Here is a 7,880-nt window from a genome sequence, read left to right as displayed (position 1 = left end):
TGTTCAGGGAAGAGGTTGTTTGGCAGGGGCTGGGCTGGGGGGTCAGAAGGATTCATGGAAATAGTGGGCTGGAAGAATAAGGAAAATTTTCCAGGCAGCTCTGAAGCCCAGTGAGCCCAGGCGCCAGTTCCAGCTTCAGGATCCTTAGAGCCAGAGGGAATCTTGAGGCCCTGGCCTTCCCATGCTGGCGGGATCGAGTCAGATCCATGTCCCCTTGATCCAGAATGATCCAGAATGATCCTAGAGCCCTTCAGAGGTGCCCAGGTGCACTCTATAAAGATCTGCACATGTGGTCACAGTAAGAGAGAGTTAGGTCAATGCAAACCACACAGGTACAACCCTCTTGAAATGTGGATGTATGAAGATACCCACAACTTCATGGATGTAATAAGGATATACACACGTCAATAAGCACATCCATATACACACTTGTGTCCCATACACAGATCCAGTCACCCTTACCCCTGCCTCACATACGATGTGTACACACAGGCTTTGGACTGAGACTTTCAACAGTTACCATGTGCCTCACCCCCATGACACCCCAGCCTCTCCCCTGGGAATCCCTGCCCTTTCATGAAGGGTGGCAGTCTTGGGCCCCAGCCTTTATGCAAATGCCAAACCACAGCTCGCTCCATCTTTTCTCTCCTTTCTAATTGACTGTTTTCCCTCCTTACTGGGACTGCGGGAGCCCTGGGTCGGCATTCAGAAGGGATCTCCCCCCACTGCCTGGCCCCTCCAACCCGGGCTCCCGGCGCTTTTAATCTAGTTACTTTTCCATCAACACACTGGGAGAAAGACACAAAAGGGCATAATCGTATCTGTGGCTGTTGATGTTCAATTAACCACATAACCTTTAGGCTCTCTCTCTCTCTCTCTCTCTCTCTCTCTCTCTCTCTCTCTCTCTCTCTCTCTCTCTCTCTCTCTCTCTCTCTCTCTCTCTCTCTCTCTCTCTCTCTCTCTCTCTCTCTCTCTCTCTCTCTCTCTCTCTCTCTCTCTCTCTCTCTCTCTCTCTCTCTCTCTCTCTCTCTCTCTCTCTCTCTCTCTCTCTCCCCTCCTCCCTGCACCTCATCCCCCTTCTCAAGCCAGATGCCTCTCTTGAGCCTGACACTGGCTCAGCTCTGACACCCCACACCAAAGACTGGACCTCCTGGCCCCTGTGAGATGCTCCAACTTTTAGGGAAGACAAGCCTTCGACCCCAATCTCAACTGAGCTCTCCATCTGGCCCCTGCCAGCCCTTGCCCTGCCGGCCCCTGCGGCCACCCCTCGGGCCCACTCCAGGCCTGGAGTGAGGGTTGCCTCTGGGAGCGGGCACCCCGCAAAACTCCGCTTTCTGGCCCTTGTCTGGGGCCAGCAGCTGTCATTTGCCGGGCGTTCCGCTTTCTCCACTGTACCATGCTAATTTTTCGAGGGACAATTTTTCGACAATGAGTCCTCCAGCCCGAACAGAAACCCTTTATGGGGCCGGCCCCAGGGAGGCCGCGGCGCTGCCAAGGCAAACAAAGGCTCATTGCTGCCGCGGAACATGCCTGCGCCTTCCAGGGCCGGCTTCGCAGAGCGCGCCGCCTCCAGCCCGCGCCGAGGTAACACCTGGTCCGCCAGCTCCTGGCGCCTCATCAAGATATCAATCACGGCGCGGGGGCAGGGGGGCGCGGGCGCCGAAGGCTCCAGAACCCGCATGTGCAGGTAGCCGGCCGGCCAGGCGGCCAGGGCTGCTTGGCAGGGAGCGCCGGGATCTGGGGAAAAAATTCAAGCCCCAAAGCTGAAGCGCTTAATTAGGCTGATATCATCCCGCACAAATGTTCCTCCGACAGGAAGGCTTCTGGGCACCAAAATTATTTTGTGATTAAAAGCGAAAGGGAAGGAGAAATGATTCGACCTTCTGCAGATCTTGGAGTGGTAGGGGAGGCTGTGGGGCAGGGGGTGAGCCCAGGGTGGCGGGACCCGGCCAAGCTGCCCCCCCCCCCCGGGGGCAGAGAGGCGCAATTGTCCACTGGTATCTGTCACTCTCGGTCTTTCCGCATTGTCCAGGACTTTCAACAGTTTAAATGACAGTAAATGTCCGGATTCCTGCGTACAGGTTGTTTCTTTAATTCACACACCAGGCCTACAAGACCATGCATGTCATCATCACCCCATTTTGTAGACGAAAATGAGCTCAGAAAGGTGACATCTTGTCCGAAGTCCCACAGCTGGTCAGTGGACAGGTGAAGAGTCGCATGAGGCTTGTCCTTCCAAAGGCTCCTGCGCCTGGGAAAACGCCATCCAGGGCGCGGCCAAGGTGCCAAGTGGATACTTGACGGGCACTCTCTGTCCTGTGACCGTCCCACTTCAGGACGGGAAGAGCATCCCTGCTCCAGAAAAAAGGAATCTGGGGAGGGCCTTGTCTCAGGCCACGCCTCGTTAGCGCCAGAGCCTCAACCAATCCCGGGCCCGGACACATCGCGCCCGCTGCAGGCCCCGCCCAGCACCGGGCGCAGGCACCGCGCGGCCACCGCGCGCAGGCGGACCGCGGGCCTGTGCTGTTGGCCGCGCTCTGCGCGGAGAGGCCGCACAGCGCGGTGTCCCCGGGACGACCTTTGGAGTCTATGGCAGGCCTGGGCCAGGCTCTGGTAACGCCACTCACTCGCTGTGTGACCTCCTGTGCCTCAGTGGCCTCACCGTAACATGGGACAAGGGCAGTACCTGCTTCACCCAGGGCTAGCCGTGGGTGTGCTCAGAAAACTCCGTTGGGCAGGCCTGCATCGACCTCCGCAAAGCCGGTAAACGTCTGTGCTTCTCAAGTGCCCCTCCCCCCGACCATTTTGGTCCTTCCCTGGGACACGCCCCCAACCTCCCCAGGAGTCATCACTGAAGGGGCCCAACAGGGGGCGCCCGACCTGACCCAGCCCTACGAGTATGGGGGCGCCTCTCCTGATTGGTTGGTACTCATGCTGTGCTGGTTGTTAAATATTTTGAATATTACTGATTATATATGTAATAAAATATTTTGCCGTTGGCAAAGACATATTTACAGTATCAAGACACTAAAACTAGGAAATGACCTATTCAGTCAACCATCCATTCGTGACTTAAGTCACACGTTTTGAGACCTTTTCATTATTGATTCATTGAAACATTGATTTCTGTGCATATTCACTCATAGACAGTTATTTATTATGCGGCAGTCCACCCACATACACAAATCCCTTCTCATGGGTCTGGGTGCATCAGGTGGTCCTTGGACAGTCTGTCCTTTAAGGACCCCACTGTCTACTGTGGGAGATTGAGTGTGTACACCACCATCTCTAAACCAAGAGCACCAGGTAAGTGCCAGGAGAAAAGAGTTTTTGAGAGTTCAATGAGAGGGGTCAGGTGGCTTCACGAGGAGGAGACTGCCGAGCTGAGCTGAGAAGGATGGACAGGGTGGGGGCACTGGGCTGAGGGTTGTTGGCCACTTTTGAGCACGGTAGTGGAGATGGTCAGATCTGTGTTTTAGGTGGAGCTGATCTGTGGCAGTGCCCTCTGGGGAAAGAGCATGGGCTTTGGGGCAAACCTGTATTATAATTTGATTCCCTAATTAACCTGCTGGGAGGACTCAGACAAGTTACTGAACTTCGCAGAGTCTCAGGTACTTCCACTATAAAATGCGGACAACAAACCTATTTCACCCAGCTGTCATGGCTATTCTGTGAGTAGTCAAACTCTGCACCAAGAGCAGGGCATGTGGTAGGCACTTTGTCAGATGGTGAGGACTCAGTAAAGGGCTGTTATCACTCCCAGGCTGGTGGAAATAGGGACCAGAGAACAGAGTTGAATGCAAGAGACCCCTTGGGGTCCTGGCAGCAGATCGGACACAGCAAAGATAAAAGCAGGCTCAGGGATAATTGAGATCTCAGGATTGGGGGGGAAGAGAGTGGGATTCCCTGAAACAAGGACATGTGAGGACAAACAGGTTTGTATAGTGTTTTAGTTTGCTGTGACAAATTACTCCAAAACATAATGGCTTAAAAAGCAACCATCAACATTTAATGTCGTTCCCAGTTTCTGTGAGTTAGAAATTTGGGAGCAGCTTAGCTCTGTGGTCCTGGCTTGGGGTCTTTCATGAAGTTAATCAAAATGTTGGCTGAGGCTGCAGTCATCTGAAAGCTTGACCGAGGCTGGAAGATCTGCTTCCAAGGCGGCTCACTCCTGACTGACAAGGCAGTGCTGGATGTTGGCGGGAGGCCTCAGGTTTTCCCACATGGGCCTCTCCGCAGAGCTGCTTGAGTGTCCTCATGACATGGCAGCTGGCTTCCTTGGGAGAGCTAGGAGACCTCCCCCGTGCTCAGTTGGTCTTACAGACCAGCTCTGATTCAGCACAGGAGGAGACCATGCAGGGTAGGAATACCAGGAGGCTAGGATCCTGGGGGCCACTTTGGAGGCTGGCTACCACAGACAGAGATTTAATAGGGTAAGTTTATTACATGTAGACCTGGAGGTGTTAGTGGGAGTCCCAGACAGGGAAGATCAGCAGGTCACTGGCAATGCCTGAAAGCAATAATATCATTGTGACTATTACAACTACTGCTATTATCGCTGCTGCTACTTCTAATGCTCCCTCAGCTTTAGTTCCTAATGTGTGCCAGGGGCCATGCTGGGCACTCTGCATGTATCCTCCCACTCCATCCTCTCAGCAGCCCTATGAGGGCAGTTTAGCATGCCATTTGCTAGAGAGTAAATTTCTGTGCATTTACTCTGCCTTTCTGGCTCAAGTTCATTCAGGGAATAGGACAGAGCTGAGAGTAGGACATCAGGAAGGGTTGAAATCAGGACAGCTATGGAGACCTGGGCAGGAGGAGTCATGGTCTTTCTCATCAAGCAAGGCCAGAAGTGTATCTGATGCTTGGTTTCAAATTCCTGTGAATGCGTGCATGCCTGTGGGTGTGTGTGGTGTGAATCCACGAAGAAGACACTGTGAGCTAGGCTTCTGTCCCAAAAAGGGTCAGCTAGAGCAGGGGTCGGACGCTTTGTCTGTAAAGGGCCAGTTTGTGAGTATTTTAGTCTTCGTGAGCTGTACGGTCTCTGTCAAAACTATTCCCCTTTGCCTTTGTAGTGCCAAAGTAGCCAAAGGAAACAGACGTACACCGGAAAGAATGAGCATGACTGTATCCTAATAAAACTTTATTTACAAAAACGGGCAGTGGGCTAGATTTGTCTTGGAACCAGTTTATCAATCCCTGAACTGAGTGTTAATATTGTTCTGTGATTGTTTTAAAATTTTCCTTTCCTGTCTGTGGTGGACATGGAGATGTTCCGCCCAGACTCCCCTCCAAGGAAGGACTTGCTATGGGGAGTGTGGCCAGGAGAGAGCTCCAGCTGTCTGCTTCCTCAGGGCGGCCTCAGCTGCAGAGAGCCACCCAATCCGAAGTCATGTTCTTGCCAGGACAGCCAGAACAGGGTGTAGAGCTCAGCCTTTTTGGTCCAGAGCTCCCCAATGGTTGGCCAAGGCTTGGTTTGGCCTGCATCACAGTATAACGTCCACCTCTGTCCAATCCTGCTTTTACCATCAAACATGCACTCCTTGGAGAAAAATTTTAAAAAGTCCAAACTTGTAATATGATGAATTCATTGATAACAATTACACAAGTGTGGCACAAAGGCTGGCTGCTCTGAGGGGCTGCAGGAGGACGCAATCTCAGGAGAGGGCATGGCAGCTGCCTTTAAAGGACTCCTTCCCGAGTTATGTGCTGTGCTAGATGCTGGGTGGGCTGGCATCAGGTGGGCAGCGTGGCAGGGGAAGTCAGTCTCAAGTGGGCGGGGGTGGCTGAATGGGCAGAGACACTGCTGTCGGGACGAGAAGGCCAAGTTCACATGAAGGAAAGGTCTGTTCTGAGGGGAAACAGGTAGAGTGCTCAGAGGGAAAGGGAGGGGCTTGGTGCTGGGAAGTGCCTGGTCATGGCTTTGCTCCCTCTTCTGGGAATTCTGCTCATTTCCACCATGAGTGCGGTCACAGTGGCGAGGAATCCCCTGACCCCTAAGTTTCCAGTCCCAGTGCATTTCTGTGCTTCTGGCTTTGCAGTGTCACTGGGACCAGTTTGGAAAAACAACAGACAATAACCAGCCCCAATACGCCCCCTCCCCATCATTCTTGTTCATTCTTGCACCGAGCTCTGTGCTGTGGTCTGCCAGGGAACCCAGCCATGGCTGCTGCTCTCAAAGAGGTCACAGTCCGGTGAGGGACATACCTGCATACTCACCAGGGTTGGTGAAACAGGAGCCACAGCAGAAACACAAGCCAGGTGCCTGGAAAGGAGGGCCTTCGGGAAGGCTCCACAGAGCAGGGGTGATGTGCAAGTCTGACTGGGATTTCAACAGGCAGCCCGAAGGTGAGGGAACCTGGGAGAGAAGAACGGCCAGACATGGGCTTGTGAAGGAATGGAGAGAGGTCTGTGCGGTCAGCCCAGGGCAGGGCTCCTGTGAAGGACGTGCAGAGATGAGGCTGGGAGAGTAGGTCAGCACCCGCTTGTGATGGGCCCGGCCACCATGCAGAGGTGTCTGGTTGTGTTTCTCAATAGAGCCTGGTGCCCCCCGCGCAGTCACAGGAGCAGTTGCAGTCCCAGGGGCAGTGGAAGCCACAAAAAAAGGTATCGCATGTTTTATTGTGCCTGTTTTCTAAATGAGGAAGCGAAGTCCAGACAGGAGAGGAGGTGGCTCCGGCTGCACGGCCACAGTGGGCAGGCCAGTTCGGCCTCGGATTGTGCCGCCCCCACTCCCTTGGCTGTGGTGCTGGTGCTGCCAACCCTGCAGCTCAGGGCTGTCTGAGCAGGGCCCTCCAATCCCACAGGAACAGGTCCGTTCTGCCCTTGTCCCAGATCCTCTGGGCTCAGGCACACCTAGGGCCTAGGGCATCTGCTTCCAAGAGAGTCATACCCCATGTTTATCCATTGCCTAATCATATACCATTACAGTTGTATGGCCTATGTGGGGACAAAGAGGGTGGGGGCATTTGGCAATAACCCACTATTGAACAGAGGGTTACTAAGTGCAGGTGTGTGACAGGTGACAGATTCTGTGGTGGATGAGGACAGATGCAATGGACCAGAAATCCCTACACTTGAAGAACCCTTGACCTTGGTATTTCTCCTCCTGAAGATTACCCAAAGATAATAGTCATAGCTGTACAGTGACATTAGGAAGACCTAGCATGTGCTTGGGGTTCTAGTACAGCAGGACCACCCCCAAATGAGCAAAAAAAAATTAATGTAAGACTTCAAGACAGTGTTAATGCCTCAGGGGAAAACTGGAACTTTGCCAGATGTCCTTACAGTTATTTTACAACTTGTATTTCCTAGAGCATCTTGGGAGGCAGGGAGCAGCGTGCCCAATATTTCCAGTGCTCAGAGGCATCTAACATCTTAATCTGGCTCTGAGGAAGATCACAAAGATACAGCTGCAAGAGTGGCTGCGGAGTCCTGTGCAAAATAATGAAAAATTAGAAGCAGCCCCAGTGCCCAACAATAGAGGATCAGTTAACTAGATGGGGGGGTGTTGTCTGATTTTGCTCTAGGTGACTGATAGAAAACATGAGGAATACTTAAAGGCTTGGGGAAATAGTATCACACAGAGCTACCTCAGCTTAGCAAGTATCAAAACAGTGCTTAATATAATGCACTTCATTTGTTTGCTTGTTTTCAAAGTATAGAGGCATAGAGAGGCCTGAAAATATTCCAGCATGTAAGAAGTGGACATTTATAGCTGGTGAAATTACAGGTGATGTTTATTATATTTTATTTTTGCTTTTACGTGTTTTTCAAATTTTCTATAGTGAATATATGTTACTTTGATAATTAATAAATAACATCAGGGGCTGGCCCGGTGGCGCACTGCTACAGTGCGCCGCTTGGGAGCGTGGTGGCGC

The 7,880-nt window shown here is 52.4% G+C and overlaps 1 pseudogene; it reads right to left on the bottom strand.

Annotated features, from left to right (window-relative positions):
- Positions 1-1,399: 1,399 nt before the first annotated feature.
- The window catches only part of LOC103602526, a 19,605-nt pseudogene continuing 13,124 nt past the window's right edge, over positions 1,400-7,880 (bottom strand).

The sequence above is a fragment of the Galeopterus variegatus genome, unplaced genomic scaffold (assembly GCF_000696425.1).
Source record: "Galeopterus variegatus unplaced genomic scaffold, G_variegatus-3.0.2 Scaffold4182, whole genome shotgun sequence".
NCBI lineage: Eukaryota > Metazoa > Chordata > Mammalia > Dermoptera > Cynocephalidae > Galeopterus > Galeopterus variegatus.
The sequence above is the reverse complement of the archived record's forward strand: the minus strand, read 5'-3'. Positions and strand labels throughout refer to the sequence as shown.